General features: G+C 35.6%; 1 pseudogene; it reads left to right on the forward strand.

Annotated features, from left to right (window-relative positions):
- Window positions 1–3,191: 3,191 nt before the first annotated feature.
- The window catches only part of LOC122149065, a 45,878-nt pseudogene continuing 34,193 nt past the window's right edge, over window positions 3,192–14,876 (forward strand).

Consider the following 14,876-nt stretch of genomic DNA (forward strand, 5'->3'; position numbering starts at 1 on the left):
CAAAGGTGTAACTGAATTTATTCTGAAATGACATATACATGTAAATAGAAGCTCTGGCAAGAAAAAACAAGCACAAACTAATAATTTAGTTTTTTTTATGTGATGTTATGTATTTACACAGAAGTTTGAGCAGGAACAGAGCAGCCTTAACTCGGCTGTGAAAAATGCCTTTAGGAAAGTCATAGCACACCTCTCCTCAATAAGCTGCATGAGCTGAGCTATCATTCACAGCCCCTGACAAGTTATGTGCTTAAGTTTGATGAGCAGTAATAGTAATGATGCTTGCCTTAGCAGAGATTTGTTGAGTGCATTTTGGCACTATCACACACCATGGCTGTTCACAGTGGACTGTGAGGGCTCTTTGTGTTATGAAGTGTAGCTGCTCTGTGTGTGGAGTGAGTGGGCAGAACTGTGGCTCAGAGCTTCTGTTGTTGTGGAGACAGGCCTCAGTGTCATCCAGTACCAGGACTCTGTATAGTCTGCAGGAATGTCTGCTCTGTGTCTTTGTTCACTTCCTCAATACGGTTTCCATATACACAGGTGGCTGTTTAGCAAGACCCAGCACGTAGCAGAAGCCTTTTTCAAAGTGCAGTCTTAGCCTCAGTGAACACTCTGTTATTATTTACTCACTCTTTTGTTCCAAACTTGTATGACATACTTTCTTTCATAGTGCACAAAAGAAAGATTTTAAGGAATACTGCTGGTTGCTGTTTTCCACACAATTGCAATGAATGTGGGTTGAAGCTTTTGAGCTTCGGAAAATGTCTTTCGTGAACTTCTGTATTGGATCTTTTTAATGAATCAGTTGATCAAATTCACAAAACCAGTCTAAAAGATTTGTTCACCTATCAGAATGATTTTGTAATGAATCACTGAACTTAAGTGGAAGATTATCAACATTTATTAACTTTTTCAATCACACAAAGCTATTTTATTTTATTTGAGTATATAAATACATTTTAGGGTGAACTGTTCCTTTAAGAAAATGTAAATTTTTAAATAAAGTGCAGCCCTTTTTCTGTGCTGACAGAACTGCTTTGTCAAATTAGCGACTTGTAACTATCCATAATAAATCTAATGAATTGGCCCTGAGAAGAGGAAACTGTATGCAACTGTTGTGGTGATATGTTATGGAAAAGGCTTTTTAAAATTGATTTGAGCTTTATCCCTTTTATTTTATTTATTTATTTATTTTATCTTTTATTCAGTTGCTGAAGAATATTTATGGATGCTACAGAGGTCACTAGTGCATTAGGTGGTTGGTGGGATATTGCTAAGCAATTATGCACCAACATTTTGAATAATAATAATAGAAGTATAAACTAAAGTAAAACTTTTAAAGAAAGAAAGAAAAAGAGAAAAGTGACATAACATACAGCCAAGTATGGTGACCCATACTCAGAATTCGTGCTCTGCATTTAACCCATCCAAAGTGAACACACACAGCAGTGAACACACACACCGTGAACACACGCCCAGAGCAGTGGGCAGCCATTTATGCTGCGGCGCCCGGGGAGCAGTTGGGGGTTCGGTGCCTTGCTCGAGGGCACCTCAGTCGTGGTATTGCCGGCCCGAGACTCGAACCCACAACCTTAGGGTTAGGAGTCAAACTCTCTAACCACTAGGCCACGACTTCCCCCAAAAGCACCACTAATTGTCAGTGTTGTCTAAATGAGGCCATTGCAGTTGAATGCATGTTCATAATTGTGAGATCATAGGCAATTTAACCAGGATAATACAGTTATTATGCAGTCTTGTTTTCTCTCGCCTGTCTGAGACAGTTGATACTAGACTCAATCAGGCAGACGACTGACCATTGTTAGTCTTCCTTGTCTGTTGTGTGCAGTTTGACACACTTTAATTCAATTTCATATGTACAAAACATACATCATTTATTTTCTCTCAAATTATTGTTATAGCATGTCATGGTGTTGAGGAACCTCGACTTAAATACACATTGCAATAGTTTTCACAGTAATGGTGATAATTGTAGATGTTATGCTGTATTACGCATGTGTTACGAAATACAGATGTTGTGAAAAATCAGAGCAGCAATCCTTATGTTTTGTACATTTGTATGTTGCACAAGAGACAAAAGCAGAGTTTACTGCAGCCTTAAAAACTATCAGTTAGTTCTCTGAGACTCTTGTAAACTGAAGCTCTCAGTGTAATGAGACAGCAGGGTAAATAGATGTGAATGCTACAAAGGAATGTTGGGAAAGGAATGGCCCATTTGGGCAGCTTGGACAATCACCCTAGTCTGTCAAACAGGTGTGGAGTGGAAACAGTCCCAAACACCCTGAAATATAAATAGTTGTGCTGTGTTTCCCTGTAAAAGAATGTGCCATGTAAACGGGGGTGAATGTATTTGTTGATTTGAACCATGGGCACATTTAATTTTATCCACGCAAGACCTTGGCAGCAAATACCACTCTGCATCAGTGTAGCATTTTATAGTAACTTTAAATCATTAGAAGCATTACATAATATTTAAAAATCCATTAAAATGATCAGTTTTAATTGAGTATTAATATATGAAAATGAACTTTAAATCATATTAACAATGCGTTTGCTTATTTTTACATCAGCTACATTCATACTGTATGGGAGATAGATATTGTCACAATTTTTTAGTCCAGTATATGCTTTATATGCATTTCATATACACAAGTCAGTTTAACAAGTTTTTTATTATTACATAAAAATATTACATACACAAAAGTTACATTACATGAGGTATGTTGTCACAATGGGAACCTGCCTTTAAAAAAGCATATTGGTAGAATTTTAAGCAAAATTTAAGCATTATAAAAAATAAAAAAGTATAAAAATAATTCTGAATCGAACCATTTATTTGGCCAACAAATAGTAATTTTAAAACACATGTAACTACTTGTCCTGGAGAAAGGGATGTATTTAATTTCATCATAAATCCCGGGGAAAACAAACTGTATATATATATATATATATATAATATATATATATATATATAATATGATAACATATAGATCCATAGAATACATCCATTTTGTGTGTGAAGGAGTTTAATTTCATCATAAATCCCGGGGAAAACAAACTGTGCAATTGAAACTAGCAGTTAATTAATTTTCAGACGTATTTTAAAGGAATTCTTGGACAGTAAAGGGTTAAGTCACTTTTCACCCGTGTGACAACTAGCCCCGGTCTCTTCTTCACATACAGCTAGTGTGGCTGTGGCTCTGAGTTTGGTGGGAGGAGTCCGTGTCGCTCGCTTGGACTGTGATTGCGTTTCTCCGCGGATCTCTGGAGGAGCTGCAGGCAGTGAGATCACATCCTCGCGATGCATCTGCCAGCGAGTCAGAGAGCGATTACTAGTCCATAACTCCGGCTCAAATCTGCGACATACGCGCCAGCCTTTCAGGACTACGGCGTAGCGGCATATAAACGCGTTGATTTCAGATTCTATGCGCAGGTTCTTCCAGTATTTGGTGGCTATGGAATGCGGTTTCACTTAAATACCTCCCCCCCTCCTCTTCTCGGTGGGCTCGCGCATTTTGTCTCTTCTCGTTGTGTTGGATCTATCGGTTCAGTGTGTGAAACCGAGCGCGATGTGGGCCAGGAACGATTTTGAGGACGGATTCGACGCTTATAAAATAGGTAAAAGCCTAGCGCTTGTGTAATGGCACACTGTAAGGCAGATATATGTTCATAGGAACAGCCATGTTTGGTGTTAGACTGGCGCGTGTAACGGAGCGTGTATTGTTCCGCGCGCGCAGGCTGGGTTATATTAGATGTGTGATGTTCCGTTATGAGCGTTGTGATGGTTTGACAGCATCACTCGTGTCACCTTCAGCTTTGTCTTTGAGTCAGATTATGGACACAAGGGTCTCTAACGTGCTCTTTCTCTTTAATAGAAGGCTCTCATTAATATATGCAGTGCTGTGGCAAACAGATACAGCCTAATATCTGTGTGCCACATCACTGCATATATTAATTATAATGATATAAAGCAAAGTATTATCTTACTTATATATATATATATATATATATATATATAATATAGGTTAATTAGGTTAGTAGCAACTATTAATGTTAGATGCATAATAAAAATAAAATAAGAAAAAAAACATTTTATTTTTTTTATTTAATTGTTTATAAATGTTATATTATTGCATGAAAATATTTACATATAAATTTTTTAATTTAAATTTTATTTACATAATTGTAGTTTTTTTTTCTTATCAAATATTGAAATAAAAATGTATCTTCAGTCCAATCTTTTTCTTTCTTTCTTTCTTAAACAAATTGTAAAGTGGTGACCGTAAAATCCAAACAAACACGTGTTCAGTATTTAGTAGCTTGTGTTTTTACAATTTCTGTTTTGAAAGTTGTCTAAATATTGAACTGATCAACAGATTCTGACAAGTCTCTCTGCCAGTGTTTTTAATAATTGATATCATGTTGCATAACTGTTGTTGGTCTAGAAGTTGCTGGTGCCTCATCAACAACAAGCCCTGTGTTTACCCGGGATATTTACAGATGTACTCCTCTGTCCCGATCACGATGGCTAATGTGGATCACTTTCATATGAACTGGTATGAACTTGAGGTTTTTTCACCCAGGGATCATGGAGACCTATAATTTTGGTTCTGACCTTTTCAGCTGGATCTTGACTTCTGCTGGTCTTGAACACTTGTAGGTTTGAGATTCATATAAAGCATCTGAAGTATTTATATATATATATTTTGGCTTTCTCTATTGCTGTTTCAGGGAAAATTGCTTCAAACTCAGTTTGTGACTTTTCCAAGATGTATGGCACAAATGCGTGTGAGTAGATTTTGCTGACTGAACTTGAAAGGAAAAGGATGATGTTTATACTTTCCAGTTTTAATAAGTTAATGATCAACTCGAAAATATATTTATAGTAATTTTTCATCAAAATCAAAAATTATTAATACAAAACAATATTAAAAAAAAAAAATTATTGGCTATTTGGAAGTAAATCAACATGTTCAGAGATGTTGGCAAGAGAGAATATATATTCCACTTTTTTTCTGCCAGGCATTATGCAGGACAGCCTAAATGGTGGTGTCTAAACGGATTACACCTCAGAATAGATTAGGTCAGCAGATATTGGGGATGAGCCCTCTAGGGCAAGACTGACCGTTTGGTTCACTGAACTTCACCTTGTTTTAGTGGTTTAGTAGTTTTTGGCCCACAATGTAACAAAAATGTGATTATGAGGTGGTATTTGTCATGTATAATTATAATATTTTTACGAAACTACATTAAACTTTAAAAGTTTTGATTAGTTTGTGTATAGTTTACCATTCAAAAGTTTAACGTCAGAAAGATTTTAATTTTTTTTTTTTAAAGTCTCGTACACTCATTTATTTGTTTTAAAATACAGTAAAAACATCAGTATTGTGAAATATTATTACAATTTGAAATACAAGTTTTCTATTACAATATATCTTAAAATGTAATTTATTCCTGACGAAGCTGAATTTGCAGCAACATTTCTCCAGTCTTCATAACATTCTAATATGATGATTTTGTTTAAAAAATATTTCTTATTATTATCAATGTTGAAAACAGTATTCTTTGATAAATAGAAGGTTCAAAAGAACAACATTCATTTGAAATACAAATCTTTTTAACATTATAAACATCTTTACTGCCACTTTAGATCAATTTAATGTGTCCGTGCCAAATAAAAGTATTAATTTATTTAAAAAATTGTACTTACCCCAGACATCTTAAATACAATGTATATATAAGTGTATAAAATACTAAAACAAAACTATTAATTTTAATAACTATTAATAATAAAACACATACTATTAATATTAACTATTAATATGAGTTATATAGATTTAATTTCCATGACATTTGGTTTGCTTAGCAGTTCTTTTTAATAGTTTTTGTTGTTGTTAATGATTCTGAATATGAACCAGTTGTTGATTCTCAACCCTATGTTCACGTTCATCTCGTTTCATTGACGACGTCATGTGTTTGTAATGTCTATCTAACATTTACAGCCCTCAGAGTTGCCGTTTGCAGTATCCGGTTGCACCTCTGTGTCGTTTCTGAATGCTCACTTAACTAAACGACTTTTACTGTGAATAAACAAAGTAGTTTAAATGCTGATACAGTTTGAAATCATGTGCTTGTTGGACATGACATCCCTCTGTTTGTCTCCTCCTCGTCCATGGTAACCCTGTTCTGTTTGTCTCCTAGGTTCGAGCACGTCCTCTCCTGGATGGGTCCCAGGCTGCGACTCTTCTGCCACAGGAATTAGCAGCCGCGGGCGACGTCACAGCGCTGCCTCAGACAGTGGTGATACCGGCATCGGAACCTCGTGTTCGGACAGCGTAGAAGGTACAAGATGTTTGTGACGCAGCCTACTTTCGAACAAACCACATGTGGCTCGCTTGGCCGGCCTTAATCTGTTTTTGTGAGGTGTGAAACGTGTAATTGATCGCCTGTTTGCAATTCATGGCTGGTTTTCACAGTCAGACATTTTCTAGCAAGCTCATTACAAAATCAGCCCAAAGTCATGACCCGTCTCCTCATGCTTCGCTTTAGTCAGACAAAACTTTAAATAGGATCGCCTCTAGTTTCTCAGTGACCAACAAATGCAGAGATTTTAATGCTTTAGCGAGGTCAAACCAGGGCTTTCTTCCTGTTATTTGTCGACCACTTTGATTTTTGTGAAGTTACCCTGAGCAAGCAACGGACTGTAAAAGCCTTTAGAAATAGGTCATGCTTCAGTGTCTCTTAAATATATGTAGGCCAATGTGTGCATAGCTTATGGGTAGAGATTATAAGATGATGAGTAATGTGAAATCCATTAGATTTCTCTCTTTACAAATTACTGTTTGCATCCAAACAATCTCAGAAATTTATGCCATGCCAAATAACACTTAGTAGATTTTTGAAAGTTCAGAAGAAAATGTGATTGCTGCTTTCATGTGAAAGGCAATCAGTACATTGATATTCAGTTGCTAGGGTATTCTGGGTGGTTTCTAGGTTGTTCTGGGAGGTTACTAGGGTGTTGCTAGGTAGTCAAAAGAGCACACCCCCAAGCCTCTATCATTTTGTGGTCACTAGATTTTGTTGTCCCTTCTTTAATGGAAATCTGTCCTATTTTATAAACATAACTGGTAGATTTGTGCTATGATAAATCATGTCTTTTCCAGTGTGAGCTCTCAGTTGGAGGCGCACTGTTCTGCCCTACATTTCAGCAGCCAATAGCCAACATCCTTCTGTCACCATCCTCACCCTACTTCCTGTCCCACTGCTGTCTAAAGGGAGTTGATGTTTGCCTGGCTCGGTGCCTTAGGAAGATGGAATCAAGCCCGTCCTGTCGTTGGGTGGACCGCGGTCATCCTCGTATTGATTACAGCTCACTGCTTTAATTGATTACTTTATCATTAGCACAGTAAATACGCCTCTGCTCAGGGCTCAAGTCAAGGTCAAGCACAGAGCCACAGGCTGTTCATTCATTCTGTTGTGATTTTGGCTTTTGTGAAAACTTGTGATTTCATCTTAATGCCCCAAGAGTGAGTCTAGTCAAGCATGATCTCAAGACTTTGTCTCAGTGCCGATCTCGATGCAAGCAGCCAGCAAGAGTTGGCTCCAGAAGTAGGGCAGATCTGCCGTGGAAACATCTGTAATCGCTGTGTAGGATGAGAGCCGTGATATCACCACATGGTAGAGAAAATAATTATGACCACCCCTGCACTGCTAGACGTGATGACTAATCTCTAGAACTTCAGCTTCGAAGCTGAATTTTAATGGCTGTCATTAACAAGTTTACATTGCCTGTTTGTTAATTTAATTTAATGGCTTATCTGATTATGCCTTCAAAAATAATTTACAGATATTCCCAAAAAAAAACAAAAACAAAGAAAGAGTGGCATGATAATCGCTTAAAGTATATTGGCAAAGATTTAAGCTAATTTGAGTCATTTCACCACCACTAACAAATGGAAACACGTAAAACGATTGTTGTCAAACAGGTTTCCTGAACACTCCCTTCATTTTCCATTGGTTGGTCAAACATGTGTTCCCACCCCAAACTCACACCATTGGTTGAGTCATGGTTGTTTTGGTGGTAATCAACCTAGAAATGTCTAATTAATAGTTTTATTTACATATTAAGTTTGGATATTTTTAACATCAGAAAAGCACATTCTTCAGCTTTAATAATGGCTGTTTGTTAATGTTTTAACCCTGTTGCTGCTGCACTACACATTGTTGAGCCTGTAAACAGGGAAAGTTAGTTATTGTTTGTGGTTTATTTTTGTGGTAGTAAGGACTGATTTCCTCTTTTACAACTAAACTAGTTTAATACAACCAAACTGAAGTTTCTTTCAAAGTATCACTGTTTCACTGCAGCGAGACCAGTGTGATTTTGCAGGCATTGCGCTGTCGAGCTGGGCAGGACAGAGAAAATCTGATAAAGAAAGGCTTACGAATGATTCTCCAAAATAAGCTTCTTTGTTTTAATCTGGCAGTGTTGTGCTGTGCTCAAGAATGGTTTTATGCAGGCCTGAAGTCCTTCTCTCCTGAATCTTTCTTTCATGATGAATCCTAATGAAGACTCACTAGGTGTAATCTACATGAAAAAAAAAAAAAAACTATTTTAGGAGACTTACTATGTCTAGTTTTCGGCCTACAATAGACTTATTTCATTTTCACTCTATAAAACACTGAAACAGTTTAGTATGTTAAGCCATGATGTACAGACAGCGGCACACTAGAATTTAATAGATACTGTCCCATTTTATATGTCCTATATGTGTGTGTGTGTGTGTGTGTGTGTATATATATATATATATATATATGTATATATATGTATGTATAGATATGTATGTATATATATGTACCTTTACTTATTTTGATTTCATGAGCTATGAGCTAAAAGAGTTAACACAAATATAATGATGATGACAATAAGTCTGAAACTCCCCCTTTATGTTTGTGTATCACTGATCTAGTTTCTCTTTTTGCATGTCTTCAACAATGCTAATTGCTAGTCAAAGGACTTAGCATTTGCTGTGTTTTTATACTGGGGGTGTGCTGTTCTCATGTGGATTTCATAATTAGCAGACGGCCTCATTACGGTTCATTAGAATGTGCCGTATATCTGTGAGCCTGGGGACATGTCCTGCATTGAGGACATCCTGTCATATTGTACTCAGTCACTTTGAGCACATGTGACCTCAGATGCAGAGTCACCATGCCTCAAGCCAACTGGCTTAAAAACTCTTATGAATTCAGTACATTTAGGTTTAGATACAATTTATAGGCAGATTTGGTTATTCTGACCGGTGAAATGGCCTGTTTAATGTTGAATAAAATTAAGGATATACAACATAACAGTAAAATATCAATTATTGATGGATGTTAGTGATTTTATGTATGTATGCATTTATTTATGTAGCGGTTGATATGAGCTATACTGATATTGAAAGTTTAACTGTGCTTTCTCATTTCTGACTATTTTTACATTTAGATACATTTTAGATTCTGATGTTCTCATGACAGAGCAACTTTTCCCTGTAAGACGTCTTCATTCTCAAAACCCTTTCCTACCAAGTGTCAGGCTTTCCTGTGACACGTGTTTAATCTTGAGAAAAGATGTGTCCTCTTGCAGATTAATTTACCTACTTTCATTCACCTTGAGGATCAGAATTCCCTCTCTCCAAATGAGCTGCCAGGCTGACCTAGAACAAGGCACAGGAAATTCCTTTCGTTTTGAACCAGGACGCCTCCTGACCTGGGCCACTAATAATACCTTTCCATGGGCAGCAGCAGCAGCTTCGTAATTACCCCTGTGGGGCTCATGGCTCCTTTCGGGGACTCCATTCTTGTTTCAACAACTCTTGCATGGGATTGATGTTATGAGAGTGACATAGCTAGACTTAATTCATCAAGAAGCATGTTCATTGCCCCACTTGCCATACTTCTGATCTGTCTGAGTAATGATTATTTATCAGTAATCAAATGAATGCCCTGGATCCTTAAACCTTTGTCCTTGAGTGTTGTTTTTATCAGGTATTCATGCATTTCCATGGAGCACTTACGCAATGTAGTACAGGTGTCATCTTGCTGTGTGAGGATCAGCTGTGTTGAAAGGAAACCTGAGTCACTTGACTTATCAGCCAAGAATAAACACAGAGGTGCCCTAAGACTTGCGGAAGGGATGCCTTGGATGCCACTGAAGCACCCATAAATACACAAAGGAGCAACCTCAACAAAGTGTCATGCATTCGGGTGTATTTGTGCTGCTGTGCTTTTTGCGCTGTTTTTAGCCCTTTCATAGCACTATGTCACACACATCAGTGCTTATTTGTAGGAGTGAAGCCATTATCTGTGTATATAATGACAAAAAATCTATATCTGCATTCAGATTAAAACTAAAAGGTTGTAAACTAAAATCCATTTAAGATGTAGCTCTGTTCCATTTAGCTTCCATGTATCAAATATGCATTATATATTTCATAAAGATTGTAATTAAAACTTAATACACAATGTTATGTAAAATAAAGCTAAAAGAAATATTGTCATTCAATATAAATAGATAATGTTTAATATAAATTCGTTTTAAAAGTAATTATGTGGTTATTCATGCTTAAACATTTTTGAATTTTAATCCAAAAGTGTCACAAATAAATAAAACCACAGTTTAGGAATATCTCTATTGTAATTATATAAATATGCATTATATATAGTGCATGAAATTATGATTTTTAATGTGTATTTTTTGAATGTTAAACCAAAAGTCTGTCAAAACTTAATTAACATCACATTTTGAGGTGTAGCACTTTTGCTTGTATAGTTTCCGTATTGCATATATGAATTAAATATTTCATAAATTTAATTATTTTATTTATTTATGCTTTTTCAAAATAAGTATTCAGTATAGTTTTTAGACTTTGAGCAGATCCCTATAAATATGGTCACTTTATTGTTATGTTTCACATGGGTCTCAGTTTGTCTAAGGTTGAGTAAAGATGTGAGTATATATCGTATTTACATTGACAGGTGGTCGTTTTTGACAAGTGAGTGATAAATCATCTTTATCATTTTCCAAAACTGGTTAACATTCTTATATAAGTTGCTATGTAAAAAAAAAAAAAAAAAAAAAAATAGCGTCAATCCAGTGGTATTAACCAAATATGTCTCTTCAAATCTGTGTGATCTTCACCAAACATCTTAGTCCCAAGGGAATTCCAGGTCAAAATGTTGCCCTCGATTAGATTTGGCCTAGATTAGCTCCTGGCATTGTCTGATTAGCCAGTTGAGACTAGTGTATTAGCATTTGACTGAGAGTTGGGTAATGCGGTTAGCATGATTAAGGGAGTATTGTTTTGCTCAAGGCCTCTGTGCCTTGTACCCCTTAACCCCACCCCGAAACATATTTCATATGCCAGCTGCTCCGAAGCCATCGCGCTAATGATGGCTTTTAGACTCTGAATGATGAATGAGTTTGACACTGAATTAACATTCTCTTCTTAGTTTACATGAGTGGCAAAACCATTTTCCTCAAGTAACTACTAGATTTTAAATATTACAAAAAATATTTAAACTTTAAATATGTATATTTCAAATCATTATTAATCATCTATTTGAAAAATATACAAATATTATAATTGGAATAATTGTCAGTGACTGAACTATTGATAATTAATGCACACCCGAGGTGGTAATACAGCCACAATGTGAAATTTCTTTTCAAAAACTACAATTTCTGTAGAAAGCTTGTAGACTGTATGACTTAAATCGTTTTGGATCGTTCTTTAAATTCATGGTCTTTTTTTTTTAAATTAATCCTGCCAGCTTTCAAACTTGTGAAGCCCTGATTTCCAGAATGATTTTTCTCTGGCATCTGCTTTGAGACAGCTGGCATCTTCATTTACTCATCTGACATATTGTGTGGTGTTGTCAACCATTGTTAAAAATCCTGCCAGCTTTCAGGCAGCCAGAACTAACGCACCGTTTCACCTTTTGGCAGAGGCGTCAGGATTTTCTGTTCATGTGAACACTGGCTTAATCAATTCTGAATTAAGGGTCAAGTGGAGCGTTGATGAAATGGCACCCAAATAGGATTTCCATCACAACTCCATAACTTGGATAACCTAGTTTGCGTAGTATGCGGACAGTCAATAAGACACCTTTTTATAGATGAGAGCAGTGTGAAAGAATGGAAGTCTGTCCGTGTGAGGCTTTCTGATTACATTTGGAGTGCAGCCACACTCACTCTAGGACGCTTCTGCCCTGCCCTTTTTAATTAATAATCTCTATAGGTTTTAACCACACAAGCAGGATGGGCTAACTTGCATTTTTTTCTCACTGTTGAAAGCAAATCTGTTTGGTATCCAGCATATCTTGATCGTAGTATGGAGGAAATGGAAAAAGATAAGGACTTACTTATGAAAATCAAACTGAAAATATGCTATTCTAAGTATACATTTAATCATTTAGCAGACTACATTTTCTGTCATAGCTATTTTCTAGTATTGTTTCAGTTCAGTGCTACGATATTTGGTGAACAGGAGGCTACTTAAGATCACTTAAATGTCTCCTTACCATATCACACGAACACATCATTCACTTCCTGTGGACTCATATCTGTAGCTGTGTTTATGGAAACCATGCTCTTATTGTTTTAGTATCATTTTGCTTTTCTAGACAAAAGTTTTTCTGCGTCTGTTTTTAATTTTGGTTTGAATCATGAACTCTTAACTCACTTCTCGTCGATACTTAGGAAACTACAATTAACCACACGTGTCCCAGTAGCGCTCCACAAAGACCGCCTCCATCATTTCCATGTTGCACACTGAAAAGTAAAAAGAAATAAATGAATAAATAAATCTGGAAATAAATACATATAATAAATAAATGCATGAATAAATACATTTAAAAATACATAAATATAAAAATGATGAAAGTATAAGTAAATAAAAGAATAAAAATAAATGTAAAATAAGCACATAAAGGAAAAAATAAATTTTAAATATAAATTCAGGATTCAATTTTATTACAAATGAACTATTTCTGTTTTTATCACATAATTTATTTATTTATTTTCCTTTTATTACATTTATTTATTTATCTATCTATATATTAATTTACTTATTCTTTACAGGTTTAGTCCTCCATAATTGTGAGTCAAAAAAAGTATTAAGTGCAGATACGTGTTTCAGGCTTTTGTGTTGTGTTCTATGTTGTTGTTGTTTCTGCTCTGTGCCATTGCAATTTTAAAAACTCGTCAAGTAAAAAGCTGTTTATAATTTATTCAGGGCTTTCTTATGACTAACTAGTTGACTAATTGTTCAGACAGCATACAGACTAATTGATTTTCAGCATCCCTAATCATGGATGTGGAAGCAGGACATTTGTTTACTTGTGAAACATGAGTCATATCACCACCCTCATAGAAAACAGAATAAAATCCAGTGATGCTTTGCAGAAAGGATAATCCTCTTGCCTTAAAGGAACCAGATAAGACCTTTCAGTCCTTCAAACACTACAAGATGTTAGTCCCTGTGAAAAACCTCCCCGCTGAGACTGGGTAATTTCCGTAATTATGTACTAAGGGCAAGGCTCACAAAAGTAGGTCAGCACCTCTTATCGTCAACTGTAGGACATATAGTTTTTGACTTTGTGGAAGGATCTCCAGTGCATTTTAGCAAGTTAACATTATCCATAATTACATAATCATATGAAACTTCACCTGTAGTCCCAGAGTCAACGCATACAGAACGATTCATGGTCAGTTCACTGAATCTGGTGTTTCACTATAGAGGAAGGAAACGATTTGGGTTAAGTGGCTCTTTCCATAAATCTGGAACCAAGCTTTGCTTGACTTTTCCGTAGTGGAATTCATTGAAAAAGGGAAAGATCAGGTCTCAGTTTTTTTATGTAATGTTGTTTTGCTGATTTTGAATTTTCTCCAAGACACATTTCACACTGTTAAACTCAGCATTTGTGGTTGTTGCAACTTGCATCTCAAGTCTGCTAAATAAAGCAGACAGTTAGTTGTGTAGTCAATATAGTTGGACTTAATATGATTTAAAAATATTGTTTCTGCTTAATTTTCACTACTGTTCAAAAGTTTGAGATTATGCTCACCATGGTCATTTTTATTTAATCAGAAATATAGTAAAATTGTGAAATATTATTACAATTTAAAATAACTGTTTTCTATTTAATATAATTTAAAATGTATTTATTCTTGTGATGCAAAGCTGAATTTTCAGCATCATTACTCCAGTCTTCAGTGTCACATGATCCTTCAGAAATCATTCTAATATGCTGATTTGCAGCTCAAGAAAAATTATTATTAATATTGAAAACAGTTGTGCTGCTTAATATTTTTTGTGGGAACAGTGTTTTTTTTCATGATTTTCGATGTATAGAAAGTTAAAACAGCATTTATTTTAAATGAAAATCTTTTGTAACATTTATAAATGTCTTTACTGTATCTTTTGATCTTTTAATGCATCCTTTCTGAATCAAAATACTAATCACCTTAAAAATTTGACTCCAGACTTTTGAACTGTAGTGTAAAATATCTTTTTTTTTATAATGGATTTTAAGCTTTGTTAGTCTGTGAAATGTGTAGCTCTTTCATTCATTTGAGTTTATTTAATGAAAGACCTTGGATGTAGAAAAGGAGAGCGGCTTCTGTTGTAATGAATGAGATCTCTCTCTTCTCAACACCAGACTGGTTTATTTTTCCAAACTGTTCCATATGTTTTCTGACACAGCTTAGCCATAAAGGGACCTTGTACATAGACCTTCCTTTATGTTGACCTCCTTTTATCTGTTTGGGAATCGCATGTAAGCCATTACGACTGTGATGATGGCCCTTTTGTGGTGAA

This window comes from Cyprinus carpio, chromosome A20, assembly GCF_018340385.1.
Source record: "Cyprinus carpio isolate SPL01 chromosome A20, ASM1834038v1, whole genome shotgun sequence".
NCBI lineage: Eukaryota > Metazoa > Chordata > Actinopteri > Cypriniformes > Cyprinidae > Cyprinus > Cyprinus carpio.